The 8,704-nt window shown below is 35.1% G+C and overlaps 1 protein-coding gene across 2 annotated transcripts in view; it reads left to right on the top strand.

Annotated features, from left to right (window-relative positions):
- Positions 1-8,704, top strand: part of PGR (progesterone receptor) — a 122,201-nt gene that overhangs the window by 5,693 nt on the left and 107,804 nt on the right. The window lies entirely within an intron of this gene.

Below are 8,704 nucleotides of genomic sequence, written 5' to 3'. Positions count from 1 at the left end.
TAAAGTAGTTAAGATTTGTATGGCTTCTGAGTTAGTGTGTTTAGGCAGGAGGAAGTTGGTTGTAGGATGGAATGTGCATATTCTATAATGACAGGAGAAGACTTCATGGAAAATATGAACTTCATTTTGTTACTAGAGAACAAGTAATATTATTGATCTCTGGGCATTGAGGAGGGCTTTTAAGTGTATATGTCCAAAGAGGAGTGAAAAGATTAAGATTTGACGGACTAAGACTTGAAGAATTATATTAGGAAATCATTAAAATTAAAGGTTGGGAAGTTTAATTGCCAGTGTTTGAATGAACTGGGATAAAATCAGTGATTTAAGACAAGTTAATAGAAGTTTCTGGGAATTTTCATGACTAAGAAAGATGAGTAGAAGGACTTTAACAGTTGGAAAGAAATGGGTGTGAAATCTAAAGTAGGGGTAGATCAAGGTAGAACTATGTGTGGATGCCAATATGTCCAGAAATGGAAAGTCGGTGGTCAAAAATATAGATATTGTTACCAAGGATAATAATAGCAAGACACCTGGGTGGCTCAGTTGGTTAAGCGTCTGCCTTCGGCTCAGGTCATGATCTCAGGGTCCTGGGATCAAGCCCCATGTTCGGGTCCCTGCTCAGCGGGACCCTCTTCCACTCCCCCTGCTTGTGCTTGCTCTCTCTCTCTCAAATAAATACATACAATCTTTTAAAAAATGATAATAGCATTTTAGAGTACTTTCTATGTACCAGTGACTATGTGTTTTATGGGTATTTTAATTCCTTTAATCCTTATAATCATTATATTTTCAATTTACCAATAAGGAAACTAAGCCCAGAGATGTTAAATTGCCTTAATCATAGTTAGGAAGTGGTAGAGTGAGGATTCAAACCCAAGTGCTGTGACTCCAGAATCTGTGCTACATTTCTCTCAATTATACTACATTTCTCTTAATAGGAAATCCTATTTAAATTTCAAAGAGGGGGTGGGGGGAAAAAATAAAAAAAAATAAATTTCAAAGAAAAACAATAGAGGGTTGTAAGAAAAAATGTGAGCCAAATGATAAAACATCTAGGAAGGTAAAAGTGAATCCTAAAGAAGATTGCAAGATGAAGGGTGATTAAAAGTGTGTGATATAAATGGATGGATGATACTAACTTCACTTTTAGGACAGCTATGAGAAGACACAGGGGACCAAGAACCAGTTTCTTTACCTCTTCTCCAAGTTGGGAGTGAGAGACAATAAAGCCTGTAAAGAAGTCACCCAGGAAAACTGGGTTTCTCTTGGTATGAGACAGAAGAGAGAAGAGGCAGAAAAGGAAAGAAAAGAAAAGGAAAGAGAAACCACTCAGGAAGTGAGTGTTTGGGGGTGGGAAGAGATGACCTCTCTTAACCTAAGAAAATGAATTAGCCAAAAAGCAATTGGTTGAATAGCCCATTGCATTCCTTTACTAAGACTTGGAATGAACCAGGAAGTGGTCAGGAATTGCCTTAATACCTTTCAAGGAGATGAAGTCATAATGACCCAACCAGTTCTAAAAATGCAGGCCATGACTTTGTAGTAAGACGGAAAAGATCATTTCTCATTGGCTTTTCTGTGTATGTACTGTGACTAGCGTGGTGCTAGGAATATACTAGATATTCAGTAAATTTGTTCTAAATCATCCTAACTAATGATGCCAAACTCTTATTCTTTGGATGCTTTTTACTGTGACAGCATTTGTAGTGAATAAATTTGATGGAATATGGGTGGGGAAATAGTGTAATACAGTGAAACCTTATTTAGAAGACACTAAGTAAGTATTGATGGATTTGTAATTATATTATTAGCCTCATTTTTATTCTAGGTATATTGAAGTATAATTGACAAATAAAATTGTGAGATATTTAAAGTGTACAACATGATGATTTGATATATATGGTGAAAGGATTCTCCTATCAAGTTAATTAACACATCCATCCCCTCACTTATTTATCTTTTTTCTTTTTGGCAAGAATATTTAAGTTTTATTCTCTTAGCAAATTTCAGTCATATAATACAATGTTCTCAACTAGTCACCATGTTATATATTATATCCTCAGACCTATTCATCTTAAAAGTTTGTACACTTTTACTAACCTCCCCTTATTTCCGCTATTTCCCAGCCCCTGGTGACCATTTTTCTACTCTTTCTGTGAATTTGATTTTTTTTTATTCCATGTGTAAATGATACCATGTGGTATTTGTCTTTCTCTGTCTGGTTTATGTCATGCATAATGTCCTCTAGGTTCATCTGATTTGTTCATGTATTAATAACCATGTATTTATTGAGCACCTGCCATGTGCTAGGCATTATGCTAGGTACTAGTTGGAAATGCAGTAAAATGGGACAGACCTGGCTAGCTGCAGCCCTAGTGGAGTTTACAGTATAGTGGAGGCAAGAAACACTCTATCAATTAGCATTTATATAATGAATTACAGATGTGCTAAGTGAATAGTTTAAGCAATGCCTGGAAAACTAGAGAATTGACACCTCTGTCAGAAGCTGGGAATGATGGGAAATATCTTTTAGATTTAGAAAGACACCATCATAAGTAGAATACAGAGGAAACTGGACAGAAATGAAATACTTTTATGCATAAAGTATTTCTTTCAAAAGTTGAATAGAGTTGGTGTCAGAGACTAAAAATGAAACTGATTTGGTAGCATATTCTCCCTGCTCTGGCTTCCAAAAGAGAAATAATGAACATTCAAATTCATTTAAATATTTTATTATTTTAAGAGAAATTTTAGGTTTACAGCAAAATCAAGAGGGAGGTACAGAGATTTCCCATATACTTCTTGCCCTGGCATAGCCTTCCCTATTATTAACATCCTCCATTAGAGTGGTACATTTTTTGTTACAATTGATGAATACTTCAATTATGAACACTTCATAATCACCCCAAATCCATAGTTTGCATTAGGGTTTGCTCTTGGTATTGTACATTCTATGGGTTTGAATAAATATACAATAAAACGTATCCATAGTTATGGTGTCATACAGAGTAGTGTCACTGCCCTAAAAATCCTCTGTATTCCATTTATTCATCCTTCTTTGCCCCCGAATCCCTGGCAACCAGTGATCTATTTACTCTCTCCATAGTTTTGCCTTTTCCTGAATGCCATTAGTTTCACTTAGTAATATGCATTTAAGTTTCCTCCATGTCTTTTCATGGCTTGATATCTCATTTCCTTTTAGTTCTGAATAATATTCCACTGTCTGGATGTAACACAGTTTATCCATTCACCTGCTGAAATGTATTTCGGTTGCTTCCAAGTTTTGACAACTATGAAGAAAGCTGCTATAATGATCCATGAGCAGGTTTTTGTGTGGGCATATGTTTTTTTGTTTGTTTGTTTGTTTGTTTGTTTGTTTGTTTTTATTTCTTTGGGTAAATACCAAGGAGTATGATTGCTACGTGTTATGGATGTTTAGTTTTGTAAGAGATCTTCAAACTGTCTTCCAAAGTGGCTATGCTACTTTGCATTCCCACCAGCAATGAATGAAAATTCTTGTCACTCTGCATCTTTGCTATCATTTGGTATTGTCTGTGTTCTGGATTTTGGTCATTCTAATAGGTGTATAGTAATATCTCATTGTTTTAATTTGCATTTCCCTGATGACGTATGATGTGGAGCATGTTTTCATATACTTATTTGCCATCCACGTATCTTTGGTGAGAAGATGAGAAGCCCGTTAAGGTCTTTTACCCATTTTTTAATCTGGTTGTTTTCTTGTTATGTTTTAACAGTTCTTATATATTTTGGATAACAGTTCTTTATTAGATACGTCCTTTGCAAATATTTCCTCCCACTCTGTGTCTTTTTTTCTCTTCAAAATCAATGCATTTTGCATAGCAGATAATTTTACTTTCAAAGAAATCCAGTTCCTCAGTTCTTTCTTTCATGAATCATGACTTTGAACATTGTATCTAAAGAATCATTAATGAAACTCAAGGTCATCTACATTTGCTCCTATGTTATATTTAGGACTTATATATTTTTTATTTTGAGTCTTATATTTAGGTCTGTGATCGATTTTGAGTTAATGTTTAGGAAGAGTGTAAGGTCTGTGTTTAGATTCACTTTGTTGCATGTGGATATCCAGTTGTTTAAGGACTATTTGTTGAAGAGATAGTTTTTGCTCCTTTGTATTCCCTTTGCTACTTTGTCAAAGATCAGTTGACATATTCATGTGGCTCTATTTCTAGGGTTTTCTATTCTGTTACATTGATCTTCTTGAAGTCAGGTATGTCAGTCCTCCAACTTCAATATTGTGTTGAATATTCTGGGTCTTTTGCGGCTACATATAAACTTTAAATCGTTTGTCAATAACCATGAAATAATTTTCTGGGGTTTTAATTGGGATTGCATTGAATCTGTAGATCATATTGGGAAGAAGTCATGTCAACAATATTGAATCTTCCCATCCACGAACATGGAATGTTGCTCCATTTATTTAGTTATTTTTTTTTTATTCATTAGAGTTTTGTGATTTTCTTCCTATAGGTCTAGTACATATTTGGTTATACTTAAGTACTTCATTTTTGGGGTGCTAATATAAATGATACTGTTTTAAATTTCAAATGCCATTTTTTCATTGCTAGTATACAAGAAAATGACTGACATTTATATATTAGCCTTACATCCTGCAGCCTTGCTATAGTTGCTTATTAGCTCCAGGCCTTGTTTTATCAGTACTTTTGGATTTTCTACATAGAAGATCATGTCACCTACAAACAAAGATAGTTTTATTTCTTTCTTCCCAGTGAGGATACCTTTTACTTCCTCTTTTTGTCCTATTGCATTAGTAGGACTTCACTCCAGTGTTGAAAATGAGTGGTAAGAGGAGATACTCTTGTCTTGTTCCTGGTGTAATGGGAAAGCTTCTAGTTTCTCACCATTAAGTATGACATCAGTTGTAGGTTTTTTGTAGATATTTTTTATCAAGTTGAGTAAGTTCACTTCCATTTCTAGTTTTGTCAGGTGCTTTTTCTGCATCTATTGATATGATCATGTAATACTGCTTTTTTAGCTTGTTGATGTGATCAGCACATTAATTTTCAAATGTTGAACCATTCTTACATGCCTAGGGTAAATTCCATTTGGTCATGTTGTGGATTTCTTTTCAACTTTTTGGATTTGATCTGCAAGATTTTGTTGAGGATTTTTGCATCTATGTTCGTGAGAGATATCAGTCAGTAGTTTTCTGGTACTGTCTTTGGTTTTATATCAGGGTAATGCTGGCCTCAGAGAATGAATTATGAAGCATTTCCTCTGCTTCTATTTAAGAGATTGTGGTGAATTGGTATGATTTCTTCCTTAAATGTTTGGCAGAATTCACCAGTGAGTTCATTTGGGCATGGTGCTTTCTGTTTTGGAAAGTTATTAATTGCTGATTCAATTTAATTAGTAGATATAGGCCTATTCAGATTATTTATTTCTTCTTGTGTGAGCTTTGGCAGATTGTCTATCTCAAGGCATTGGTCCATTTCATTTCGGTTATCAGATTTGTGGGCATAGAGTTGTTCATAGTGTTCCTTTATTATTTTTTTAATGTCTATAGGGTCTACAGTGATATCCCTCTTTCATTTCTGATATTAGTAATTTGTGTTCTCTCTCTTTTTAATTAGTCTGGCTGGAGGCTTATATTGATTTTATTGATCTTTTCGAAGAGCCAGCTTTTGGTTTTGTTTTTTGCTTTATTGACTTCCTGCTTTCAATGTCATTGATTTCTGACCCTTTTTTTTTTCTACTTTCAGTGGCTTAATTTGCTCTTCTTTTTCTTGTTTGCTAAGGTGAGCTTTGATGATTATAATTTTAGCTCTTCTGTTCTAAAATATACAGTTATTGTTGTATTTATAAATGCTATAAATTTCCCTGTAAGCACTGCTTACATATAACTATATACCACCAATTTTGCTAATTTGTGTTTTTTTTTAAAGATTTTTTAATTAATTTATTTTTTATTATGTTGTTAATCACCATACATTACATCATTAGTTTTTTTTTTTAAAGATTTTATTTATTTATTTGAGAGAGAGAGAGTGAGAGACAGAGAGCATGAGAGGGGGGAGGGTCAGAGGGAGAAGCAGACTCCCTACCGAGCAGGGAGCCAGATGCCGGACTCGATCCCGGGACTCCAGGATCATGACCTGAGCCGAAGGCAGTCGCTTAACCAACTGAGCCACCCAGGCACCCAGACATCATTAGTTTTTGATGTGGCGTTCCATGATTCATTGTTTGTGCATAACACCCAGTGCTCCATGCAGTATGTGCCCTCCTTAATACCCATCATCAAACTAACCCATCCCCCCACCCACCTCCCCTCTAGAACCCTCAGTTTGTTTCTCAGAGTCCATAGTCTTTCATGGTTTGTCTCCCTCTCTGATTTCCCCTCCTTCATTCTTCCCTTCCTGCTAGCTTCTTCTTCTTTATCTTCTTCTTCTTTTTTTTAATGTATAATGTATTATTTGTTTCAGAGGTACAGGTCTGTGATTCAACAGCTGACACAATTCACTGGGCTCACCATAGCATATACCCTCCCCATTCATTTATTTGTCAGAGAGAGCACAAGCAGGGGGAGTGGCAGGCAGAGGGAGAGGGAGAAGCAGGCTCCCCACTGAGCAGAGAGCCCAACGCGGGGCTCGATCCCAGGACCCTGGGATCATGACCTGAGCCGAAGGCAGATGCTTAACTGACTGAACCACCCAGGCATCCCTTCAGTTTTATTTCGTTCAAAAATTTTTTTTAATTTCTCAAGATTTTTTTTCTTTGAATCATGTGTTAATTAAAAGTGTGTTGTAAAATCTCCATCTCCACATGTTTTATTTTCCGGTTGTCTTTCTGTTTAAGGTTCAATTTCATTGTGGTCTAAGAGCAGACATTTTATATTTTCTATTCTTCAAATTTGTTGAAGTGTGTTTTATGACCTAGAATGTGGTTTATCTTGGTGAAGGTTCCATGTGGGCTTGAGAATGTGTAATCTGCTGCTGTTGAATGAAGTAGTCTATAGACGTCAATTATATCCCATTGAATGATGTTGTTGGGTTCACCTGTGTCCTCATTGACTTTTTTTTTTTTTTGGCCTAGTGGATCTGTCGATAGAGAGATGTTGAAATGTCCAACTATAATAGTAGATTCATCTATTTTTCCTTGCAGTGCTATCAGCTCTTGTCACAAAATTTTAATGCTCTGTTGTTAGATCTTACATGTTAATGATTGTTATATCTTCTTGGAGAATCGACTCCTTTATCTTTATGTAATGCTCCTTTTTATCCTTAAGAACTTTCCTTGTTTTGAAGCCTGCTCTAATTATACATTCAAATTTTCATGGACCAATTCATGAATTATTTTCTGTCTTTAGAAAGCTCTATAATGTTTTCTGTGTCTTTTGCACTCCGCAAAATTATCCAACAATCCCTCCCACCATAATTTCTTTGATTAAAATCTGGGCTCTTGAGAAGATAATTTGCCAATAATCTTGTTTAATTTTCTCTCCAGTAGAGTCTACCTGTGACAGTTTTTCTATTATCCTAAAAATAAACATGAAATAATTCACTGGACTGACTTCTAAACTTTATAAATAATAAATATTCTTATTAATAAATACTCATAATTTATATTTATGCTACAGGTCTCTCAGTTTAATATTTAGTGTGAATAGTAAGCTGGTTTTAAGCACAATTTTGCATTATGACCCATTAAAGTCTCCATTTTACTGAAAAAGAAGTAGCAGAAAGACTGCATTGGGGATCATCTGCTTAATGTATTTGCTTATTTAGGGTTGCCAAATTATTAATGCCTCTTCAGAACCTGCATCTTAACACCACTGCAAGAATCTGAGGGGGGAGGCATTGGTATCAAGACATTCATGCTAATTCTAACAGCTAGTGCTTCTGCTTCAGCCTTTGAGTTATTATACATTAATTACTCAAGTAACACAATAATACATTCTCCTTTAAAAAAGAAAAACCTTACCAATAAGGTTTAAGTCCTCTTGAATCAACACTTCTAATCTGTTCCCTTCCCTACCATTCTTCTCTACCTCTATCTTAGTTTTTAACCTGTGTATGTGTATATAATGTTGTTTTGCATATGTTCATACATAAAAGGTATCCTATATGTAATAATTCTTCATTTTTTCATGCAACAATGACTTGAAGCTCTGTGTTTATTTATAGTCCTGGCTTGTTCTTTATTGCATAATATTTCATAGTATGATAATCCTTTTATTTATTTTTTAAATTCAATTAGCCAACATGTAGTATATCATTAGTTTCAGATGTAGAATTCAGTTAACCATCAGTTCCATATAACACCCAGTGCTCATCACAACACGTGCCCTCCTTAATGCCCATCACCCAGTTACCCCATCCCCCCCCACCAACCTCCCCTCTAGCAACCCTGTTTGTTTCCTATAGTTAAGAGTCTCTCATGGTTGGTCTCCCTCTCTGATTTCTTCCTTTTGACTTTTCCCTCCCTTTCCCTATGATCCTCTGCGCTATTTTTTATATTCCACATCCGAGTGAAACCATATGATAATTGTCTTTCTCTGACTGACTTATTTCACTCAGCATAATACCCTCCAGTTCCACCAATACTGATGTAAATGGTAAGATTGCATCCTTTTTGATAGCTGAGTAATACTCCATTATATATATATATATATATATATATATATATATATATATATATATAT

The sequence above is a fragment of the Neomonachus schauinslandi genome, chromosome 11 (assembly GCF_002201575.2).
Source record: "Neomonachus schauinslandi chromosome 11, ASM220157v2, whole genome shotgun sequence".
Lineage (NCBI taxonomy): Eukaryota > Metazoa > Chordata > Mammalia > Carnivora > Phocidae > Neomonachus > Neomonachus schauinslandi.
This window is presented reverse-complemented; position numbering and strand designations above follow the sequence as displayed.